Source organism: Heterodontus francisci, chromosome 29, assembly GCF_036365525.1.
Source record: "Heterodontus francisci isolate sHetFra1 chromosome 29, sHetFra1.hap1, whole genome shotgun sequence".
NCBI classification, from domain to species: Eukaryota; Metazoa; Chordata; class Chondrichthyes; order Heterodontiformes; family Heterodontidae; genus Heterodontus; species Heterodontus francisci.
The window spans coordinates 56413248-56437909 of NC_090399.1; positions in this window are offsets into that span (position 1 = coordinate 56413248).

The window sequence follows — 24662 nt, forward strand, 5'->3', positions numbered from 1 at the left end:
CTGAGGTGGAGAATTCCACAGGTTTCTCCTCCTCTCAGTTCTAAATGGCATACCTCAAAGGTGTATCCCAGACTGTGACCCCTGGTTATGGACTGCTCAGCCATTGGCTCATATTGTTTTCAAACTCTGGCGTGGCTGGACTCTCGGAAGGCAAGTGATCTATGCCGCGATCGTCGGGCTAAATTTATTGGCTCCTTGCTCCGATGCTCTTCCCACAGCTCCACTTCTGTCTGCTGCTCTGCCGGAAGGTAAGGGGAGCGGGGAACACTGAGTGGGGAACACTGGGCGGGGAGTTGGGAACACTGGGTGGAGAGTGGGCAACACTGAGTTGGGAACACTGAGCAGGAAGTGGGGAACGCTGAGTGGGGAGTAGGGAACACTGAGCAAGAAGTGGGGAACACTGAACAGGGAGTGGGGAACACTGAGCAGGGAGCGGGGAACACTGAACAGGGAACACTGAGTGGGGAACACTGAGTGGGGAACACTGGGCGGGGAGTTGGGAACACTGGGTGGAGAGTGGGCAACACTGAGTTGGGAACACTGAGCAGGAAGTGGGGAACGCTGAGTGGGGAGTAGGGAACACTGAGCAAGAAGTGGGGAACACTGAACAGGGAGTGGGGAACATTGAGCAGGGAGTGGGAACACTGAGCAGGGAACACTGAGTGGGGAACACTGAGTGGGGAACACTGAGCGGGGAATGGGGAACACTGGGCGGGGAGTGGGGAACGCTGAGCGGGGACTGGGGAACGCTGGGCGGGGACTGGGGAACGCTGAGTCGGGAACACTGGGCGGGGAGTGGGGAACACTGAATGGGGACTGGGAAACGATGAGTGGGGAGTGGGGAACGCTGAGCAGGGAACACTGAGTGGGGAGTGGGGAACACTGAGTGGGGAGCGGGGAGTAAATTTTGTCCATAATTTTGTATTGTCACACGTGTGTGTGCGACATTGTCCATGGCAACACCCTTTATTTGGAGGAGGTGTGTGGAGGTGAAGGAGAAGTTGTTCAATGTGAGAACAAATTCAGTCAGGTTGAAGAGGCTGGTGGTGGATGGGGACTGGTTGGGCCTTAGTTCATGGAAGAAGTTGAGAGCCCTCAGACCGTCCTAGTGCCAGATGGAGGTGTAGAGACATTGCATGTCCATGGTGAAAATGAGACAGTTAGCTGCAGGAAACTGTAAAATGTTAAGTTGACAGAGTCACAGATGTCCATTAAAGGAGACTGGACACTGGGACGATAAATAGACTTGAGTGGACAGTGAACTTTACTCAGTACCAGACCCCTGCTGGACCGCACCCACCCCCTCAAAACTTACACCCCACTTATAATCACTTACCCCTTTTTCTTTCTGTCTCTTCTTGTGTGTATGTGTTTGTGCATGTGTGTATGCGTGTGTGTGTATGTGTGTGTGTGCGAGCGAGAGTACTGGATGGGATTTTTGGAGCGAGTTTGACTCTGTACATAACATATGCTGTACCTATACTGGGATTATTTTATGGGACAGTGTAGAGGGAGCTCTACTCTGTACCTAATCTGTGCTGTACCTATACTGGGATTATTTTATGGGACAGTGCAGAGGGAGCTCTACTCTGTACCTAATCTGTGCTGTACCTATACTGGAATTATTTTATGGAACAGTGTAGAGGGAGTTCTACTCTGTACCTAATCTGTGCTGTACCTATACTGGGATTATTTTATGGAACAGTGTAGAGGGAGTTCTGCTCTGTACCTAATCTGTGCTGTACCTATACTGGGATTATTTTATGGGACAGTGTAGAGGGAGCTCTACTCTGTACCTAATCTGTGCTGTACCTATACTGGGATTATTTTATGGGACAGTGTAGAGGGAGCTCTACTCTGTACCTAATCTGTGCTGTACCTATACTGGGATTATTTTATGGGACAGTGCAGAGGGAGTTCTACTCTGCACCTATTCTGTGCTGTACCTATACTGGGATTATTTTATGGGACAGTGTAGAGGGAGTTCTACTCTGTACCTAATCTGTGCTGTCCCTATACTGGGATTATTTTATGGGACAGTGTAGAGGGAGTTCTACTCTGTACCTAATCTGTGCTGTACCTATACTGGGATTATTTTATGGGACAGTTTGGAGGGAGTTCTACTCTGTACCTAATCTGTGCTGTACCTATACTGGGATTATTTTATGGGACAGTGTAGAGGGAGTTCTACTCTGTACCTAATCTGTGCTGTACCTACATTGGGATTATTTTATGGGACAGTGCAGAGGGAGTTCTACTCTGTACCTAATCTGTGCTGTTCCTCTTCTGGGATTATTTTATGGGACAGTGTAGAGGGAGCTCTACTCTGTACCTAATCTGTGCTGTACCTATACTGGGATTATTTTATGGGACAGTGCAGAGGGAGCTCTACTCTGTACCTAATCTGTGCTGTACCTATACTGGGAGTATTTTATGGAACAGTGCAGAGGGAGTTCTACTCTGTACCTAATCTGTGCTGTACCTATACTGGGATTATTTTATGGGACAGTGTAGAGGGAGTTCTACTCTGTACCTAATCTGTGCTGTACCTATACTGGGATTATTTTATGGGACAGTGTAGAGGGAGCTCTACTCTGTACCTAATCTGTGCTGGACCTATACTGGGATTATTTTATGGGACAGTGTAGAGGGAGTTCTACTCTGTACCTAATCTGTGCTGTACCTATACTGGGATTATTTTATGGGACAGTGCAGAGGGAGTTCTACTCTGTACCTAATCTGTGCTGTACCTATACTGGGATTATTTTATGGGACAGTGTAGAGGGAGCTCTACTCTGTACCTAATCTGTGCTGTACCTATACTGGGATTATTTTATGGGACAGTGCAGAGGAAGTTCTACTCTGTACCTAATCTGTGCTGTACCTATACTGGAATTATTTTATGGGACAGCGGAGAGGGAGCTCTACTCTGTACCTAATCTGTGCTGTACCTATACTGGGATTATTTTATGGAACAGTGTAGAGGGAGTTCTACTCTGTACCTAGTCTGTGCTGTACCTATACTGGGATTATTTTATGGGACAGTGCAGAGGGAGCTCTACTCTGTACCTAATCTGTGCTGTACCTATACTGGGATTATTTTATGGGACAGTGCAGAGGGAGCTCTACTCTGTACCTAATCTGTGCTGTACCTATACTGGGATTATTTTATGGGACAGTGCAGAGGGAGCTCTACTCTGTACCTAGTCTGTGCTGTACCTATGCTGGGATTATTTTATGGGACAGTGCAGAGTGAGCTCTACTCTGTACCTAGTCTGTGCTGTATCTATACTGGAATTATTTTATGGAACAGTGCAGCGGGAGCTTTCCTCTAACTAAGCAGTACTGCACCTGCATTGGAAGTATTTGAAGGCACGTTTTAGAAAACCCTTTTCTCTTTCTAACCTATGCTGTAGTTGCTCTGAGTTCAACAAAGAATCAAACAGTCACATCACAGGAAAGCTGTAAGGTGGTTGGTTGGTGAGTTACTGATGTGAAATCTCAGTTTGTACACTGCTGTTAGGGTGCACCAGTTAGTAGCTGGAAATTAGAGGAAAGTAAAATAAAAATTACTAATTTTTAAGTTCTTCTTTCTTTTCTTTCTTTTGGGCCTCCTTATCTCGAGAGACAATGGATACACGCCTGGAGGTGGTCAGTGGTTTGTGAAGCAGCGCCTGGAGTGGCTATAAAGGCCAATTCTGGAGTGACAGGCTCTTCCACAGGTGCTGCAGAGAAATTTGTTTGTTGGGGCTGTTGCACAGTTGGCTCTCCCCTTGCGCCTCTGTCTTTTTTCCTGCCAACTACAAAGTCTCTTCGACTCGCCACAATTTAGCCCTGTCTTTATGGCTGCCCGCCAGCTCTGGCGAATGCTGGCAACTGACTCCCACGACTTGTGATCAATGTCACACGATTTCATGTCGCGTTTGCAGACGTCTTTATAGCGGAGACATGGACGGCCGATGGGTCTGATACCAGTGGTGAGCTCGCTGTACAATGTGTCTTTGGGGATCCTGCCATCTTCCATGCGGCTCACATGACCAAGCCATCTCAAGCGCCGCTGACTCAGTAGTGTGTATTAGCTGGGGGTGTTGGCCGCTTCAAGGATTTCTGTGTTGGCGATATAGTCATGCCACCTGATGCCAAGTCTTCTCCGAAGGCAGCGAAGATGGAATGAATTGAGACGTTGCTCTTGGCTGGCATACGTTGTCCAGGCCTCGCTGCCGGAGAGCAAGGTACTGAGGACACAAGCCTGATACACTCGGACTTTTGTGTTCCGTGTCAGTGCGCCATTTTCCCACACTCTCTTGGCCAGTCTGGACATAGCAGTGGAAGCCTTACCCATGTGCTTGTTGATTTCTGCATCTGGTGATAGTTGAGCCTAGGTAGGTGAACTCTTGAACCACTTCCAGAGCGTGGTCGCCAATATTGATGGATGGAGCATTTCTGACATCCTGCCCCATGATGTTCGTTTTCTTGAGGCTGATGGTTAGGCCAAATTCATTGCAGGCAGCCGCAAACCTGTCGATGAGACTCTGCAGGCACTCTTCAGTGTGAGATGTTAAAGCAGCATCGTCAGCAAAGAGGAGTTCTCTGATGAGGACTTTCCGTACTTTGGACTTCGCTCTTCGACGGGCAAGGTTGAACAACCTGCCCCCTGATCTTGTGTGGAGGAAAATTCCTTCTTCAGAGGATTTGAACGCATGTGAAAGCAGCAGGGAGAAGAAAATCCCAAAAAGTGTGGGTGCGAGAACACAGCCCTGTTTCACACCACTCAGGATAGGAAAGGGCTCTGATGAGGAGCCACCATGTTGAATTGTCTTTGCTCGAATCGCTCTGAACAGGCTCCAGAAGCTGGCCGAGCGCGTCTACCCTGAGGCACAGTGTGGCTTTCGTGCAGAGAGATCAACCATTGACATGCTGTTCTCCCTTCGTCAGATACAGGAGAAATGCCGTGAACAACAGATGCCCCTCTACATTGCTTTCATTGATCTCACCAAAGCCTTTGACCTCGTCAGCAGACGTGGTCTCTTCAGACTACTAATTTTTAAGTAACTACCTGATAATTTCGTTAAGATATGCAAGCAAAAGGGAAGTAAGTCTACTGTTTTCTTTTATTTTAAGTGGTACGTTTTATTGCATTACCAAGATTTTAAATTCATCAAAGCAAGTGCTGGTGAGGAGAGGCATTAATTAAACAATTCATTGAGAAAATAATTTATTCATTAGTAAATGAAAACACAATAAGGATGGCCGGGAAGGTGATGTGTCACAGCTGCAGTATGTGTGAGCTCATGGACACCAATGTGATCCACAGCAACCACGTTCACAGTAAATGTCTGTGGTTCGAGGAGCTTTGGCTCAGGTAGATGAGCTGGAGACTGAGCTATGGACACTGCGATGTATCAGGGAGGGGATAGTTACTGGAACACTTTGTTCCAGAAGGCAATCACACCCTATAGGATAGAGTCTGCTGAATTGTTCAGTGGTCAGGGACAGGGGAGGTGTGACTGTGAGTGAGGCAGGTAAGGGGATCGAGAAGGCAGAAGTGGAGGAGCCTCAGCCCTTACAATTGTCCAACAGGTTTGAGGTTCTTTCAGCTTGTATGGATGAGAGCGAGGGCTGCAGGGTGGATGAGCAAACTGACCATGGCACCATGGTACAGGAAACCATTCAAGCTGAACACAGTAAATAGAAATACAATGGTAGTAGGGGACAGTATAGTCAGGGGGATAGACACAGTTCTCTGCCGCCAACAGCGAGAGTCCAGAAGGCTGTGTTGCCTGCATGGTGCCAGGGATCGAGATATCTGTTCAGTGATGGAGAGGAACTTGCAGTGCGAGGGGGAGGATCAGTTGTTGTGGTCCACGTGGATACCAATGACATAGATAGGACTAGGAAGGAGGTTCTACATAGGGAGTATTAACATATAGGGTATAAATTGAAAAACAGAACCTCAAAGATAATAGTCTCTGGATTATTACCTCAGCCACAAGCAAATTGGAGCAGGGTAAATAACATTAGAGAGTTAAATGCACGGCTCTAAGATTGGTGTGGGAGAAATGGGATTCAGTTCATGGGGCAGTGACACCAGTGCTGGGAAAGTAGGATCTGTACCTTTGGGAACGTCTTTACCTGAACCATGCTGGACCAGTGTTCTGGTGAGTCATATAACTGGGGCGATAGAGAGGGCTTTAAACTAAATAGAGGGGGTGAGGGATCAAGTGAGGGAAGATTTGATAAATGAAAGAGAGATGACAAGGCAAGAGAGCAAACTAGCAATAAGTGAGTTGATAATCTGGGTGTGGCAGAAAGGGACAGAGTGTACTAACTTTAGAGTGTGGCAGCAGATACGGCTAGAGTTTGTGAAAATAATAAGACAAAATTAAAGGCATTCTATCTGAATGCACATTGCAGTCGCAAAAAGGTAGATGAATTGATGGCACAAATGGACGTAAACAGCTATGATCTAATTGCCATTACAGAGATGTGGCTGCAGGGTGACCAACACTGGAAACTGAATGTTCAAGGGTATTCAACATTTAGGAAGGAGAGGAAAAAAGGAAAAGGAGGTGGGGTAGTGCTGCTAATAAAGGATGAGATCAGTACATTAAGTGAGAGAGGATCTTAGAACGGAAGATCGAGATGTAGAATCAATTTGGGTGGAACTAGGTAACAGCAAAGGGCAGCAAACATTAGTAGGAGTTGTTTACAGGCCACTAAACAGTCGTGGTAATATAGGGCACGGTACGAAAAATTAAATCAGGGGTGCATGTAGCAGGGGTAATACAGTAATCATGGGGAACTTCAACTTACATATAGACTGGGTAAACTTAATTAGCACGAATGCTATGAGTGAATTCCTGGAATGTATGAATGGTTTTCTAGAACCGTACGCTGAGTAACCAACTAGAGAACGGGCTATTTTAGATCTAGTATTGTGCAATGAGAAAGAATGAATTATTGTAGAGACAGTGGATGCATTGGTGGTCATCTTCCAACAATCTATAGATTCTGGAGCAGTTCTTGCAGATTGGAAGGCAGAAAATGTGACCCCACTATTTAAGCAAGGAGGAGGAGGGAAAATGGGGATCTACAGACCTGTTACCCTGATATCAGTAGGAGGGAAAAGGCTAGAATTTACTCGAAGGGATGTGATAAATGGACACTTAGAAAATTGTGATGGATTGGGCAGAGTCAACATGGATTTATGAAAGAGAAATCATGTTTGACAAACCTGTTAGAGCTTTTGACAATGTAACGAGCAGAATAGATAAGAGAGAACCAGTGGATCTGGTGTATTTGGATTTTCAGAAGACTTTCGATAAGGTCTCACACAGGAGGATAGTAAGTAAAATTAGAGTACATGAGATTGGGGGTAATATATGGGCATGGGTTGAGAATTGGTTAACAGACAGAAAACAGTGAGTAAGAATAAACAGGTCATTGTCAGCTTGGCAGGTCGTGACTCGTGGGGTACCTCAAGGATCAGTACTTCATCCCCAGCTATTCACAATCTATATCAAGGATTTGGATAAAAGCAAAATACTGCAGATGCTGGAAATCTGAAATAAAAACAGAAAGTGCTGGAAATACTCAGCAGTTCTGGCAGCATCTGTGGAGAGAGAAGCAGAGTTAACGTTTCAGTTCTGTGACCTTTCATCAGAATTGGAAAAGGTTAGGGAAGATTAGGTTTGAAGCAAGTGAAGGGGAGACGGTGTTGTTGGTGGGGAAGAGAAAAAAAGAAACGGTATGTGATAGGGCAGAGGGCAAGAGAGATTAAATAACAAAGACGTCTTGGGACAGAGGCAAAGAAAGTGTTAATGCTTGTGATGAACAACAATCCAGAGAGAGTGTTAATGGCAGAGTAATGAACAGCTCTGTCCAAAAGCACCACATGAAAAACAGACACATGGTTAAAAAATAAAATAACACAAAATGAGAAAAATATAACAAAGGCCAGTCATGCTCTGAAATTGTTGAACTCAGTGTTGAGTCCGGAAGGCTGTAGAGTGCCCAATCTAAAGATGAGGTGCTGCTCCCCGAGCTTGTGTTGATGTTCACTGGAACACTGCAGCAGGTCAAGGACAGAAATGTAGGCTTGAGAGCAGGGTGGTGAGTTGAAATGGTAAGAAACTGGAAGCTTGGGGTCATACTTTCGGACTGAGCAGAGGTGTTCCTCAAAGCAGTCACTCAATCTACGTTTGCTGTCTCCAATGTAGAGGCGACCACATTATGAACAGTGAATACAGTGGATAAAATTGAAAGCTGTACAAATAAATCGCTACTTCACCTGGAAGGAGTCTTTGGGGCCTTAGATGGTGAGGAGAGTATATTAAACGGGCAGGTATTACACTTCCTGTGATTTCATTGGAAGGTGTCGTGGGAAGTGAATAAGGTGTCGGGGGTGATGGAGAAGTGGATCAGGGTGTCGCGGAGGGAATGAACCCTTTGGAATGCTGGCAGGGGAATGGAAGGGAAGATGTGTTTTGTGGTGACATCATGCTGGAGGTGACAGAAATGGCGGAGGATGATCCTCTGGATGTGGAGGCTGGTGGTGTCGAAAGTGAAGACAAGGGGAACCCTGTCACAGTTCTGGGAGGGAGGGGAAGTGGTGAGGACAGAAGTGCGGGAAATGGGTCGGACACGGTTGAGGGCCCTGTCAACCAAAGTGGGGGGGAATCCTTGGTTGAGGAAAAAGGAAGACAGATCAGAATTGCTGTTGTGGAAGGTTGTATCGGAGATGGAGAAACTGGGGGAATGGGATGGATTCCTTACAGGAGACAGAGTGTGAGGAAGTGTATTCAAAGTAGCCATGGGAGTCAGTGGGCTTATAATAAATATTAGTTGAAAGCCTTTTCCCAGATCTGGATTCATCGACGTCGAGGAAGGGAAGGGAAGTGTCGGGGATAGACCATGTAAAGGTGAGAGAAGAGTGGAAATTGGAAGCAAAGTCGATGAAGTTTTCCAGTTCGGGTTGGAGCAGGAAGCAGCACTGATACAGTCATCAATGTACCAGAAAAAGAGGTGAGAGAGGGGCACTGAGTAGGACTGGAACAAGGAATGTTCGACATATCGACATATCCCACAAAAAGACAGGCATAACTAGGACCCATGCGAGTATCCATAGCAACACCATTTATTTGGAGGAAGTGAGTGGAGTTGAAGGAGAAGTTGTTCAATGTGAGAACAAGTTCAGTCAGGTGGAGGAGGGTGGTGGTGGATGGGGACTGGTTGAGCCTCTGTTCAAGCAGGAAGTGAGAGTCCTCAGACCGTCCTGGTGGGGGATTGAGGTTTTGAGGTATTAGATGCCGATGGTGAAAAGGAGACAGTTAGTTTAACCAGCTGCCCGTTCTTCATCTTGTGATTTTGGACAGAGCTGCTCATTACTCCACCATGAACATTCTCTCCAGAATAATGCTTTGTCTTTCACCACAACCATTAACACTCTCTTTACCTTTGTCCCATGACATCTTTGTTATTTAATCTTTCCTGCCTTCTGCCCTATCACACAGTTTCCCTTTTGTTTTCTTCCCCATCACACCACACCCTTCACTTTCTTAAATCCTAAAACTTTTCTAACCTTTGCCAGTTCTGATGAAAGGTCACAGACCTGAAACATTAATTCTCTTTCTCTCTCCACATATGCTGCCTGACCTGCTGAGTATTTACATCACTTTCTGTTTTTATATCAAGGATTTGGATGTGGGGACCAAATGTAATATTTCCAAGTTTGCTCATGACACAAACATATTGAGAACATGATTAAGAAGTTTGCAAATGAACAAAAAATTGGCCTTTTTTTTTGATAGTGAGGAGGATAACTGTAAACTGCAGGAAGATATCAATGGACTGGTCAGGTGGGTAGAAAAGTGATAAATGAATTCAATCCAGAGAAGTAATGCATTTGGGATGGCAAACAAGGCAAGGGAATAGAATTCTGAGGAATGTAGAGGAACAAAGGGACATCAGACACCTTATCCACTGATAGGAGATAGTTTCTATTTCTTTTGTAAAATATGTTAAGGACCTATGGATTATTTATTATTTGAATTATGGACACTGATTCATCTGGAAACTTGAAGAGGTTGTTAAATTTCATGTAATTTTCAAAAGCGATCACCAGAAGTTTCCTGGATTTGGCTGGTAAACAAGTCTTACTGGAAGGCACCTGTCCATGGATAATCACCTAGCTGGGGTTGTTTCTGACTTGGGCATATGTTTACAAAGAAGTGACAGGCCAAGATTTATAGATATCAAGAGGCTTAACATCTGGAAGGTTTTAGTTTCAGTTTGAACCATTACAACAGACAGTTGCTTTTTGTCTACCAGAGGAACAGCTCAACTCTCCCTCTCTCTCTTGAAAATAATTCCTGCAACTAGTCTGTCAGATTCCTATTTCCTTCTGCATTTGAAGAAGCCCTTCACGTTTGAAGAACCTTTCACACTGACTGTGTGGGTTCTGAAACCTTGTCACTGCATTTCTGCTATAAGACCTATCTGTAGCCTCTGTACCTGCATCTCTTGGAAAGCCTACCCAAACTGATCTTCAACATTGCTTGGAAAGAACAGTTCTCTGAAGATCCTCGTGACACTCGCCTATAACCAGAACAAAGGACGTTGTTCCATAGCTTCTTTTCAGCCTATGTGTTTTTTTCCTTCTGTCATCTTTGTAACAGCTATAAAGAGAAATGTATTTTATTTTCCCCATTAACCAGTGTGTATATATATGTATATGTGTGTGTGTGTGTGAGGGGCTAAGATCAATAAAGGACATTAACATTTGAATTTATGTGTGTATGTTTTACTTCATTATTAGTTGAGACTTGGTTTATAATAAACTGATAATTCTGTTTATTAAATAAACTTTGTTGGTGTGTTTTATTCTGAGAAAGATAGAGTGTATGATTGACTACATCAGTAAGTGGGAAAATTTTAATATTTGTTGTGACCTGTGGAGAAGTGGGATTAGAATAAACAGGCACTCCTCCCACCTTGTCTGTCGTATATAATTGAGGGCTTTTGTCGGGATAAACCCAACACCAAAGATGTTTAATTGTAAGTGGGGTAATAATAACTGAAAAAGGAAAAATAAACAAACCAGGTTTCTTGTGTAATAAAGTCTATACCACCAGAATGTCTTTCACAGTTGCTGTGACATTTCTGGGGAAGGAGGATGTATCCTTGAGTGTAATAAAAACAAGAAATGCTGGAAATACTCAACAGGTCTGGCAGCATCTGTGGAGAGAGAAGTAGAGTTAACTTTTCAGGTCAGCGACCCTTCTTCAGAACCTGAAATGTTCACTCTGCTTCTTTCACCACAGATGCTGCCAGACCTGCTGAGTATTTCCAGCATTTCTTGTTTTTATTTCAGATTTCCAGCATCTGCAGTAGTTTGCTTTTATATTATTGTATCCTTGAGTGATTTGAGGTATTAACCAAGGTTAGCCGAATAGCATTGGCAGCAAAATTGGGGTTAGAGTTAAAACCAGATTTTGATGAGGAAAGATCTGACTCCAGCTCAGGACCCAGTGGAAAGCTGTTTAAACTGAAACAGGCCTCCCTATGTTTGCGGAACAGGACATAGAGGCATTTTTCATTTCTTTTGAAAAGATAGCCAAACAGATGAGGTGGCCAAAGGAAAGCTGGACACTGCCTAAGCAAAACAGGCTGGTTGGCAGAAGCTCATGAAGTTTATGCAATGCTTTTTGAAGAGGCTTCTGCAGATTACGAGATGGCAAAAAGGCTATTCCCACTGTGTATGAGTTAGTCACTGATGCTCACCGACAGAAATTTCAGAACCTCCGGAGATTGTCTGGGAAGACTTATATACAATTTGAGAGAGTAAAATAAATTAATTTTGATTGTTGGATACAGTAACTAAAGATGGAAGCCATGCATGAGAACTTTAGGGAACTAATTCTACTGGAAGAATTGAAAAGTTCCCTCCCTCCATTGGTACAAATCCATGTAGAGAACCAGAAGGTTTCAACGGCCAGACAGGCAGCAGAAATTGTTGATGATTATGAGCTTGTGTATCATCTCAAACCTTTTGTTTGTCACCCCATAAACCCGAGAAGGATAGAAGGTGAGAGAGTGAAAGGAAAGCATGTAGCCAGGAACAAAAAGGGACAGCTGGGAACACCCTGGAATCTCCTCCTCAGGCCAGAAAGGAAGGTGCTGAGGGTGGATGTGAGGTCCGTAAGCCCAAGTGTTACCATTGTCACAAAGTGGGACATCTTGGAGCAGAATGCTGGAAGTTGTGAGCTGAACCGATGGGACACACAAAACCAATGTAGACAAAGGAGACGTGATCGACAGTAGAGCAGATCAGGCTGTAGATCTGACAGAAGCTGTAAAGCCAAATAATAAAACCAATGTGAGTGCAGGGGTTGAGAATAAGATACCTGAGAGTTATGGGGAATCCTTGTCGAAAGGAAAAGTCACGCCTTATCCCTCAGGTAAAGCAGGCAAACCTTTAGTTATATTTAGGGATACAGGAGCTGCCCAAAATCTTTTGCTGGTTAAAGGAATAACATTTCTACCAGAGAGCACACTGAATGATAAAGTTTTAGTGAATGGTATTGATGGGGATTTTATCCCTGGACCTTTGTATCGGGTTCACCTAGAGTGTGACCGAGGCTGGATCTTTTCATTGGGTGGGAGGCCCCATTCACCAGCTGAAAAGTCAGTGGTGAGCCCACCTCTGTGGGTCTGAGGAGCCAGACTGGGATTTTTCGCTAGCCAGGCCTTTAATTGCTCTTGGGTGGGCCTTCTACCTCCTTGAGGCCTAATGGAGCTGCCGACCAATCAGCAGGCTGGCAGCTCTTAGTCCCAGCATCACCACTGGGAGTGATGGCCACCGCTGGGACTACACCCAGCCGCTGGAAGCAAGAGGAAGGACGGCCCCAGAATTAAGATAAGTTTTTGTAGCCTTGCCGAGGATAATTGCTTGGGCTTCAGCGAGGCAAGGGGGGTTTATTGCGGGGGTGGGGGAATGTTGTGCATTGGAGGTGATTGGGGCTTCGAAGACAGCCCTCCTTGAACCCGATCAGTGTGCTCTCTGGTAGAAATGTTATTCCTTTACCCAGCAAAAGATTTTGGGCGGCTCGTGTATCCCTAAATATAACTATAGGTTTGCCTGCTTTACCTGAGGGATGAGGCGTTACTTTTCCTTTCGACAAGAATTCCCCATAACTCTCAGGTATCTTATTCTCAACCCCTGCACTCCCCACCAGCCCGCAAGAAGGCCGCCTGGTTTCACTTAAGTGCCAGTTACTTGGCCAGTTAAGGGCTTTGATTGGCCTGGGGCAGAGGGACATTTCTGGATGCCGCCACCCAAAGTAAAATTGCAGCAGCAACAAGAGGAGGTCAGGAATGGTCCCCCTCCTCCCACTTAATTTTACACCACTACCCTCTTCGCCCCACCCCTGCAAACAGCCGCTTGTTTGGTAAGTGTAAAGTCTGGCCCTAATGTCTGGAATGGTAACTGTAGGAGTTGTCCATAGTTTGCTGGTCGAGGAAGTTGACCTAATCCTGGTAAATGATTTGGCTGGAGTGAAAGTAATGGCTTCTCCAGTAGTCACAGAAAACCCAAGGGAAGTTAAAGAGACAGAACAGTTACAGGAAAGGTTCCAGGAATTTTTCCTTCATGTGTCGTAACCTGAACAATGGTTAAACAAGTTCCATTGTCAGAGGTAAAATTGACACCACCGACAGATAGTCGAATATCTGAAACTTTCTTTGCTGATTTGGATAATCCAAAGGAAATGTTTTATAATTCTTCTCTGATCACAGGTCAGCAAGCTGATCCAGAGTTAAATAAAGTGGCACAATCAGCTCGAACAGAAGCTGAGACAAAAGGGGTTCCAGAAAGCTATTATATTAAAGATGGAATTCTGATGAGGAAGTGGAGACCTCGTCACAGACCTGTAGATGAAGAATGGATGGTAGTTCACCAGATAGTGGTACTGTCTAAGTATCACTGGGAAATATTATGGTTAACAAATGAAATTCCTATAGTGGGAGATGTCGAGATCCAGAAGACCAAATCACATATAAATCACCATTTATACTGGCCAGGTATTTCCAAGGACGTGGTGCAGTTTTGTAAAACGTGCCATATGTGCCAGATTGTGGGAAAGCTGCAACCTGCCATAAAACCGGAGCCTCTAACTCCTGTAGCAGTTATTGGGAACCATTTAGTAGGGTGTTGGTAGACTGTGTAGGACCTTCACCGAAAACAAAAGCATGACACCAATATATACTCACTATCATGGATTTGGTTACTTGGTTCCCAGAGGCCATTCCATTGAGAACAGTTTTTGCTAAGGTAGTGGTAGAGAAGTTAACCCAGTTCTTCACTAGATATGGATTATAGATTGAGATTCAGTCGGATTAAGGTTCCAATTTTATGTCTAAATGTTTTCAGGAAGTTATGAGTAATTTGGGTGTAATACAGTTAGTCTTCAGCATACCACGCACAGACACAGGGAGCTTTAGAAAGGTACCATAAGACCTTCAAAATGATGATTAGGACATACTGTCATGAATATCATGATTGGGATAAAGGGGTAGAATTTCTTTTGTTTGCCACGAGAGATTTACCTAATGAGTCTACAGGCTTTTTGAATTAGTTTATGGACATGAGATAAGAGATCCTCTAAAACTAATGAAAGGAAAGGTTTTTAGAACAGGAGGATGAATCTTCTATACTAGATTATGTATCTGTGTTCTAGGCCTGGCTCACGAGAGCTTGAAAAGTAACTCAGAAACACCTTAAAGCTTCCCAAACAACTATGAAAAAATGGGCAGTCAAGCATGCTAATACTGGAACCTTTCAACCAAGGGATGAAGTATTAGTATTACAACCCTTACAAGGTGAACCATTGAAAGCATTGTTCACTGGTCCATAGACAGTGGTCAAGAGAATTGGTAAGGTAAATTTATTTGATTGACTCCCCAGATCACTGGAAAAAGAATTGACTGTGTCACATTAATATGTTGAAACAATATTATCACAGGGAGGAGGATAAGCAAGCACAGGTATGTCAGGTAGTAGAGACAGTGAAGGATGAAAGGGTGAGTGAGGATGAGGCAGAAGGAGGGCTAGACAATTCTGCAATTGAACTTCCTACCATCCAGTTAGCCATTACCGAATTGCAAAGGAGATTGGACACTATGCTTTCATATTTAGATGCAGAACAATGAGAAGCTCTAACAAGGCTACTCACAGCATTTAAAAGAGTCCATACCGATAAGCCAGGATGTACAACCTTAGTCACACATGATGTGGATGTTAGGGAATCTGTTCCTATAAAATAGCATTCTTACTGCTTAAGTCCAGAGAAACAGGCCCAAGTAAAAGCAGAAAACCAATGCATGAAGGAGAACTACCTAATAGAACCCAATCAAAGCAACTGGAGTTCACCAGTAGTATTAGCACCTAAACCTGATGGTTCAACTGGACTTTGCAAAGACTGCAGAAAAGTTAATGCAATAACAAGGACAGGCTCCTACCCAATCCCTCGCTTGGAAGACTGTATTGACAGAATTGGCAGTGCCATGTATCTTAAAAAAATAAATTTGTTAAAGTTCCTTTAACACTCCCAGGCTAAAGAAAAATCAGCTTTGATCACACCATATGATTTTTTTCCTGTACCAAGTGATACCATACAGGCTAGGGGCTGCTCCAGCAACATCTCAGTGACTAGTGAACCCAGTGGTAGCCAGTGTTCCTAACTGTGCAGTTTAACTTGATGATGTGCTGGTCTACAGTGACTCTTGGAAGAAACATTTGCAACAACTGGGGGGTTCTGTTTAGAGGTTTGCAATCAACTGATTGGATGATAAACTTGTTCGAAAAAAATAAAAATCAGAATGCCAGACTATTCCAATTGAGTTTATTATTACAGCCCTATCACTTAACGATTATTCACAATGTGGACAAAAATAATGTTATTGTAGATGCTTTATCATGAATCCAGCTTTGTTTTAGTTATTTGAGTGCAAAGATGGTAAAAAAACAAAATTGTATTAACTGCAAGGAAAGACTGAATGGGGATGAGTGTGAAAATGTATTTTAAAATGTTTTCATCTTCCATTTATGTTTACATTTTGCAATGAAATGCATTTCAAATGGAGTTTCATTTCTCCAAGGGTGGAGGTGTTAGGAAATTGCTTCTATTTCTTTTGTAAAATATGTCAAGGACTTATATTTGAATTATGGGCACTAATTCATCAATAATCTTGAAAAGATTGCTGAACTTTGTGTTTAAACAAAAAAATCACTAGAAGGTTCCTGGATTTGGCTGGTAAACAAGTCTTACTGGAAGACACCTATCTCTGGATAATCACCCAGCAGGGGTTGTTTTTTTTAACTTGGCTTGCTGCTTTGTAAAAACCTTCCCAAGGTTTATAAATGACAAGAGGCTTCACATCTGGAAGGTTTTAGTTTCAATTTGAACTGTTACAACAGACAGTTGGTTTTTGCCTACCAGAAGAATAACAGCTCAGCTCTGTCTCTTGAAAATAAATCCTGTATTCAGTGTGTCAGATTTATATTTCCTTCTGTATTTGAAAACCCTGCATGTTTGAAGAAACCTTGCACACCGAATGTGTGGGAACTGAAACCCTATTACAGCATTCCTACTGTAAGACCTATTTGTAGCCTCTGTAGCTGCATCTCTTGGAAAGCCTACCCAAACTGATCTTCAACATCACCTGAAAGAACAGTTCTACTAAGATCCTAGTGACATCTGCCTATATGCAATTAGGATGCTGAATCAAAGCAAAGGACATCTTTCCATACCTTCTTTTCAGCCTAAGAGTTTTTTCACCTTCTGCTGCTGCAACAGCTATAAACAAAACTCCCTTTTAATTACGCAGTTGAGCGGTGTGTATATATTTGTGTGTGTGTGTGTGTGTGTGTGTGAGGTGCTAAGATAAATAAGGGTCTTTAATATTTCAATGTGTGTGTGTATGTTTTACTTCATTACTGGTTAAGACTTGGTTTATAATAAACTGGTAATTTTGCTGTTTATTAAAGAAACCTTGTTAGTGTGTTTTATTCTGGGGAAAAATAGAGTGTATGATTGACTGTATCAGTAAGTGGGAAAATTTAAATATATTTGTGACCTGTGGAGAAGAGGGATTAGATTAAACACTGCACTCCTCCGGTCTTGGTCATAACAACACAGATTCCCTGAAGACAGCAGGACAGGTAGATAAGGTGATTAAGAATGCATAAGGGATACTTTCCATTATTGACTGTGGAGTGGATTATAAGATCAGGGATGTTATGCTAGAACTGTATAAAAAACTTTAGCATACAAAGTTCCATCTTCACACTAGGACTCCCTCCATCGTGTTGTGTGACACAACCACCATGTTCAGTGGGATCGATTCAGAACAGATGTGGAATTGTATTCAGCCACAGTCTGTAAACTAATAACTTGGTAAATTCCTCACTGTATGAGTATCACCATCCACAGGACTAACCCTGCTTAAATGAGGAGTATAGGAGACATGCAGGGAACAGCACCAGGCATACCTAAAAATTAGCTGCTAACATGGTGAAGTTACAACATAAGATGACATAACATGCTAAATGGTGGAAACAGCATGCTTTAGAAAGAGTTAAGTGATCTCACAAACAATAGATCAGATCAAAACTCTGCAGTCCTGCCAAATCCAGTTGTGATGGTGGTGGACAATTAAATAATTAACTACCGAAGAAGGTTCGATGAACATCCCCATCTTCAATGATGGGGAGTCTGGTACATCAGTGAAAAAGATAAGGATGAAGCGTTTGCATTCACCATCAGTTAGAAGTGCAGTGATCTATCACATGACAATACTGGAAGGAGTTAACGTGTTAAATATCATATTTGTGTACCTGGCAAATCCTGTCAGTTGAGCTCATGTGTAAAGACTTGGTCTGATAACCAGACATAAGATCTTATGATCTAAAATATAATGACATTCCAACTGAGCCAACCTGCCAACTGATCCACCCTTACACAGAAAGGAAACACCACAGGACATTACAAGAGTGCAGAGTCACTCACTGTTTCAGTCAGCATAAAAGCAGAAATCTCTGCAAGTCTGGATTCAGAACATTTCTTATATTTGAATTATGGGCACTTCTTTTCTTTTGGGCCTCCTTATCTCGAGAGACAATGGATACGCGCCTGGAGGTGGTCAGTGGTTTGTGAAGCAGCGCCTGGAGTGGCTATAAAGGCCAATTCTGGAGTGACAGGCTCTTCCACAGGTGCTGCAGAGAAATTTGTTTGTTGGGGCTGTTGCACAGTTGGCTCTCCCCTTGCGCCTCTGTCTTTTTTCCTGCCAACTACTAAGTCTCTTCGACTCGCCACAATTTAGCCCTGTCTTTATGGCTGCCCGCCAGCTCTGGCGAATGCTGGCAACTGACTCCCACGACTTGTGATCAATGTCACACGATTTCATGTCGCGTTTGCAGACGTCTTTATAACGGAGACATGGACGGCCGGTGGGTCTGATACCAGTGGCGAGCTCGCTGTACAATGTGTCTTTGGGGATCCTGCCATCTTCCATGCGGCTCACATGGCCAAGCCATCTCAAACGCCGCTGACTCAGTAGTGTGTATAAGCTGGGGGTGTTGGCCGCTTCAAGGACTTCTGTGTTGGAGATATAGTCCTGCCACCTGATGCCAAGTATTCTCCGAAGGCAGCGAAGATGGAATGAATTGAGACGTCGCTCTTGGCTGGCATACGTTGTCCAGGCCTCGCTGCCGTAGAGCAAGGTACTGAGGACACAGGCCTGATACACTCGGACTTTTGTGTTCCGTGTCAGTGCGCCATTTTCCCACACTCTCTTGGCCAGTCTGAACATAGCAGTGGAAGCCTTACCCATGCGCTTGTTGATTTCTGCATCTAGAGACAGGTTACTGGTGATAGTTGAGCCTAGGTAGGTGAACTCTTGAACCACTTCCAGAGCGTGGTCGCCAATATTGATGGATGGAGCATTTCTGACATCCTGCCCCATGATGTTCGTTTTCTTGAGGCTGATGGTTAGGCCAAATTCATTGCAGGCAGACGCAAACCTGTCGATGAGACTCTGCAGGCATTCTTCAGTGTGAGATGTTAAAGCAGCATCGTCAGCAAAGAGGAGTTCTCTGATGAGGACTTTCCGTACTTTGGACTTCGCTCTTAGACGGGCAAGGTTGAACAACCTGCCCCCTGATCTTGTGTGGAGGAAAATTCCTTCTTCAGAGGATTTGAACGCATGTGAAAGCAGCAGGGAGAAGAAAATCCCAAAAAGTGTGGGTGCGAGAACACAGCCCTGTTTCACACCACTCAGGATAGGAAAGGGCTCTGATGAGGAGCCACCATGTTGAATTGTGCCTTTCATATTGTCATGGAATGAGGTGATGATACTTAGTAGCTTTGGTGGACATCCAATCTTTTCTAGTAGTCTGAAGAGACCACGTCTGCTGACGAGGTCAAAGGCTTTGGTGAGATCAATGAAAGCAATGTAGAGGGGCATCTGTTGTTCACGGCATTTCTCCTGTATCTGACGAAGGGAGAACAGCATGTCAATAGTCGATCTCTCTGCACGAAAGCCACACTGTGCCTCAGGGTAGACGCGCTCGGCCAGCTTCTGGAGCCTGTTCAGAGCGACTCGAGCAAAGACTTTCCCCACTATGCTGAGCAGGGAGATTCCACGGTAGTTGTTGCAGTCACCGCGGTCACCTTTGTTTTTATAGAGGGTGATGATGTTGGCATCGCGCATGTCCTGGGGTACTGCTCCCTCGTCCCAGCACAGGCATAGCAGTTCATGTAGTGCTGAGAGTATAGCAGGCTTGGCACTCTTGATTATTTCAGGGGTAATGCTGTCCTTCCCAGGGGCTTTTCCGCTGGCTAGGGAATCAATGGCATCACTGAGTTCCGATTTGGTTGGCTGTATGTCCAGCTCATCCATGACTGGTAGAGGCTGGGCTGCATTGAGGGCAGTCTCACTGACAGCATTCTCCCTGGAGTACAGTTCTAGGTAGTGCTCAACCCAGCGGTCCATCTGTTTGCGTTGGTCAGTGATTATGTCCCCCGATTTAGATTTGAGGGGGGAGATCTTCTTGATGGTTGGCCCAAGAGCTCTCTTCATGCCATCATACATTCCTCTGATGTTTCCGGTGTCTGAGGCCAGCTGAATATGACTGCATAGGTGTTGCCAGTAGTCGTTTGCGCAACGCCTAGCTGTTCTTTGTGCAGTACTTCTGGCTGCTTTAAGTGCTGCGGATGTTAAATCGCTGGGGGCTTTCTTGTAGTTCAAAAGTGCAATGCGCTTAGCGGCTATGACAGGTTCCAGCTCTTCATTATGAGATTGAAACCAGTCTGCATTTCTCTTCGCACTTTTGCCGTAGGTGGTCAAAGCTGACTCATAGATGGCGTCTCTGATGTGGGCCCACTTGGTCTCAGCATCCCCTGTGGGAGTGTTTTGAAGGGCTGTTACAAGTGAATTTAGAAATTTTTGTAACAGCTGTGGGTGAGAAATTCTGCTCGTGTTGATGCGCGGGTGGCCCTTCTGCTTGGAATGATGCAACTTCTTTGGTCTGAGTCTAACCTTGCTGCACACCAGGGAGTGGTCGGTGTCGCAGTCCGCACTGTGGAAGCTGCGTGTGATTTGAACACTGTTTAAGGCGGCTCGCCTTGTGACAATGAGGTCTAGCTGGTGCCAACGACGTGATCTTGGGTGCCTCCATGAAACCTGGTGACAGGGTTTAGTGTGAAAGAACGAGTTGGTGATGCAGAGGTTATGATAGGTACACAACTCAAGCAGTCTCTGCCCGTTCTCATTCATCCTTCCAACGCCATAGCGCCCAAGGCAGGAGGGCCATGAGTCATGGTCGGCCCCAACCCTGGCATTAAAGTCCCCCAGCAGGAATAGGTGTTCGGTGTTGGGGATGCTGCTAATGATGTTATGGAGTTGTTCATAGAACTGGTCTTTAGCTTCAGGTGCGGAACAGAGTGTTGGAGCATAGATGCTGAGTAGGTGTACTGGACCAGAGGTGGTGAGCAGTCGGATGGACAGTATGCGTTCCGAGCCATTTGAGGGAGGCTCTATCATGCTGAGCAAGGAGTTTCTGATGGCGAAGCCCACTCCATGCTGTCTTGGTTCTTCAGGATCCCTGCCCTGCCAGAAGAAGGTGTAGTCTTGCTCTGCTAGAGAGCCACTCGCGGGGAGGCGAGTCTCCTGAAGTGCTGCAATGTCCACATTGTGTCTACTGAGCTCGTTGTTAATGATGGCGGTCTTCCGAGAATCGTTGATTTGTGTAAGGTCTTCCGACAGGCCAGGACACATAGTTCTGACGTTCCAGCTTGCAAAGCGAAGGGCTGGTACCTTCTTTCCTTTTTTCATGTTGTTTGGTGCGGTGTATCAGTCCACCTTTCGGGCAATGACCCTGAGCTCCAAGCACCCATTGAAGCAGGCAGACTGTGGCGGGACAGAACCTTATTGACCGGGGGCTGCCCGGTTTGAGGCGGGCGGTAGCTGTCCAGTGAGGTGCAATGACCTCTCCCACCGACAAAGGCAACCCGTGGCGCCCAGTTTCTACGCCAATTTATCTGGACTTATAACCCGTAACTGCTGCCTTCCGTGTTGTTTCAGTCGCTGTGAGGCAACTATGGAGTGACCTCTCCATGGCGCATGCCTGGGCAAATTTATGGAGGTTGAGAGTTGCCCAGTCGTCAAAACCCCCCTCTCGGCCTTTCTGGTGGGGTCCAAAGGAGTGCAGGACACGACGTTTGGCACCAGTATGGCTGCAGGAACTGCCGGAAACATGCCAAAGGTGACACATGACCGCCTACGGGGTTCCGCTCCGGATTTTCTGTTAGGGTTTACTCCCTTAGCCTTGGTCTCTCCCGAGACGCCCACAAGGCAGTGGGGTTGTTGGGGCCCCTACACAGGTGTAGGATGGTGCCGGTGGGAGGAGGGGATGCAAGGGGGAGGGGTAGAGGGAGGGGGTGGGGGGGGTGCAGGGGAAGGGGGTGCGGGGTGAAGATGGTGCGAGGGGGGGCGGGCTGGGACGGGGTTGTGAGGGGGTGAGCTGAGAGGGTGGAGCAGGGAAGGGGACGGGGGTGGGGGGGGTGGAAGGGGGGTAAAGGGGGGGGGGGGGAGGGGGGGTGGAATCTGGTGCAGGTAATAAGCCATTTCCTCAGTGCCCACCATCGACGTCCGGAAAGCTCATCCACGTCCTTCGGGAGGTGAAGCATCATTTGGCAGACTTAGAGGTGATTACATTTGCTAAGGGTTTTTTTTTGCAGTGGTTTAAATAAAGGCATGCAGCATTGCCGACAGTGCGCTGCAGATGCTCTCCGAGCCATCTCCCGCGGGCGCTTTGAAGTTGCGGCCGGGGGGGCCGCTCGTGGATGTTTTGGGTGTTCGGGGCACCTTTTCACAGGACTTCTCTCGGGTCCCGCAGCTCCTTCTTCACCTCAATGGACTTACCGCATGCCGTGGCTGCAGACACTCTGGACTGTGAAGACAGCAGGATCGGAGATTAAAGTATCGGCAGCTGTTCTCGTCAGTTTCATCCGGATCAATTTCATTGAGAAAACAAAGAGCAGGTGTGGCTGGGGGAGGGCAGTGGGCCCAGGTAACATACACTAAACTAACTGTTAACTTTTAGATAGGGCTAAAATGAACTGATTTAAAGAGCCAGGGGAATTTAAACAGTTTAAGAGGGCAGATTGGGGGAGAAAACGTTAGGGATGGGAGCAGATGGCCATGGATAGAGTTGAACAGCAAGGGAGCTTCCTAGGGAGCTTCCAGCCCAGGAGCCATCTTGAAAGGGCACTATGGGCACTAATTCATCAATAAGCTTGAAAAGATTGCTGAACTTTGTGTTTAAACAAAAAAATCACCTGAAGGTCCCTGGATTTGGCTGGTAAACAAGTCTTACTGGAAGACACCTATCTCTTGGCTTGCTGCTTTGTAAACATCTTCCCAAGGTTTATAGATGACAAGAGGCTTCACGTCTGGAAGGTTTTAGTTTCAGTTTGAACTGTTACAACAGACAGTTGGTTTTTGCCTACCAGAAGAATAACAGCTCAGCTCTGTCTCTTGAAAATAAATCCTGTATTCAGTGTGTCAGATTCATATTTCCTTCTGTATTTGAAAAACCCTGCATGTTTGAAGAAACCTTGCACACCGAATGTGTGGGAACTGAAACCCCATTACAGCATTCCTACTGTAAGACCTATTTGTAACCTCTGTAGCTGCAGCTCTTGGAAAGCCGACCCAAACTGATCTTCAACATCACCTGAAAGAACAATTCTACTAAGATCCTAGTGACATCTGCCTATATGCAATTAGGATGCCGAATCAAAGCAAAGGATATCTTTCCATACGTTCTTTTCAGCCGAAGAGTTTTTTCACCTTCTGCTGCTGCAACAGCTATAAACAAAACTCCCTTTTAATTACGCAGTTGAGCGGTGTGTATATACTTGTGTGTGTGTGTGTGTGTGAGGTGCTAAGATAAATAAGGGTCTTTAATATTTCAATGTGTGTGTGTATGTTTTACTTCATTACTGGTCAAGACTTGGTTTATAATAAACTGGTAATTTTGCTGTTTATTAAAGAAACCTTGTTAGTGTGTTTTATTCTGGGGAAAAATAGAGTGTATGATTGACTGTATCAGTAAGTGGGAAAATTTAAATATATTTGTGACCTGTGGAGAAGAGGGATTAGAATAAACACTGCACTCCTCCGGTCTTGGTCATAACAACACAGATTCCCTGAAGACAGCAGGACAGGTAGATAAGGCGATTAAGAATGCATAAGAGGTACTTTCCATTATTGAGCGTGGAGTGGATTATGAGATCAGGGGTGTTATGCTAGAACTGCATAAAACACTTTTGGATACAAAGTTCCATCTTCATTGTAGGACTCCCTCCATCGTGTTGTGTGGCACAACCACCATGTTCAGTGGGATCGACTCAGAACAGATGTGGAATTGTATTCAGCCACAGTCTGTAAACTAATAACTTGGTAAATTCCTCACTGTATGAGTATCATCATCCACAGGACTAACCCTGTTTAAATGAGGAGTATAGGAGACATGCAGGGAACAGCACCAGGCATACCTAAAAATTAGCTGCTAACATGGTGAAGTTACAACATAAGATGACATAACATGCTAAATGGTGGAAACAGCATGCTTTAGAAAGAGTTACGTGATCTCACAAACAATAGATCAGATCAAAGCTCTGCAGTCCTGCCAAATCCAGTTGTGATGGTGGTGGACAATTAAATAATTAACTACAGAAGAAGGTTCGATGAACATCCCCATCCTCAATGGTGGGGAGTCTGGTACATCAGTGAAAAAGATAAGGATGAAGCGTTTGCATTCACCATCAATTAGAAGTGCAGTGATCTATCACATGACAGTACTGGAAGGAGTTAACGTGTTCAATATTATATTTGTGTACCTGGCAAATCCTGTCAGTTGAGCTCATGTGTAAAGACTTGGTCTGATAAATAGACATAAGATCTTATGATCTAAAATATAATGACATTCCAACTGAGCCAACCTGCCAAATGATCCACCCTGACACAGAAAGGAAACACCCCAGGACATTACAAGAGCACAGAGTCACTCACTGTTTCAGTCAGTATAAAAGCAGAAATCT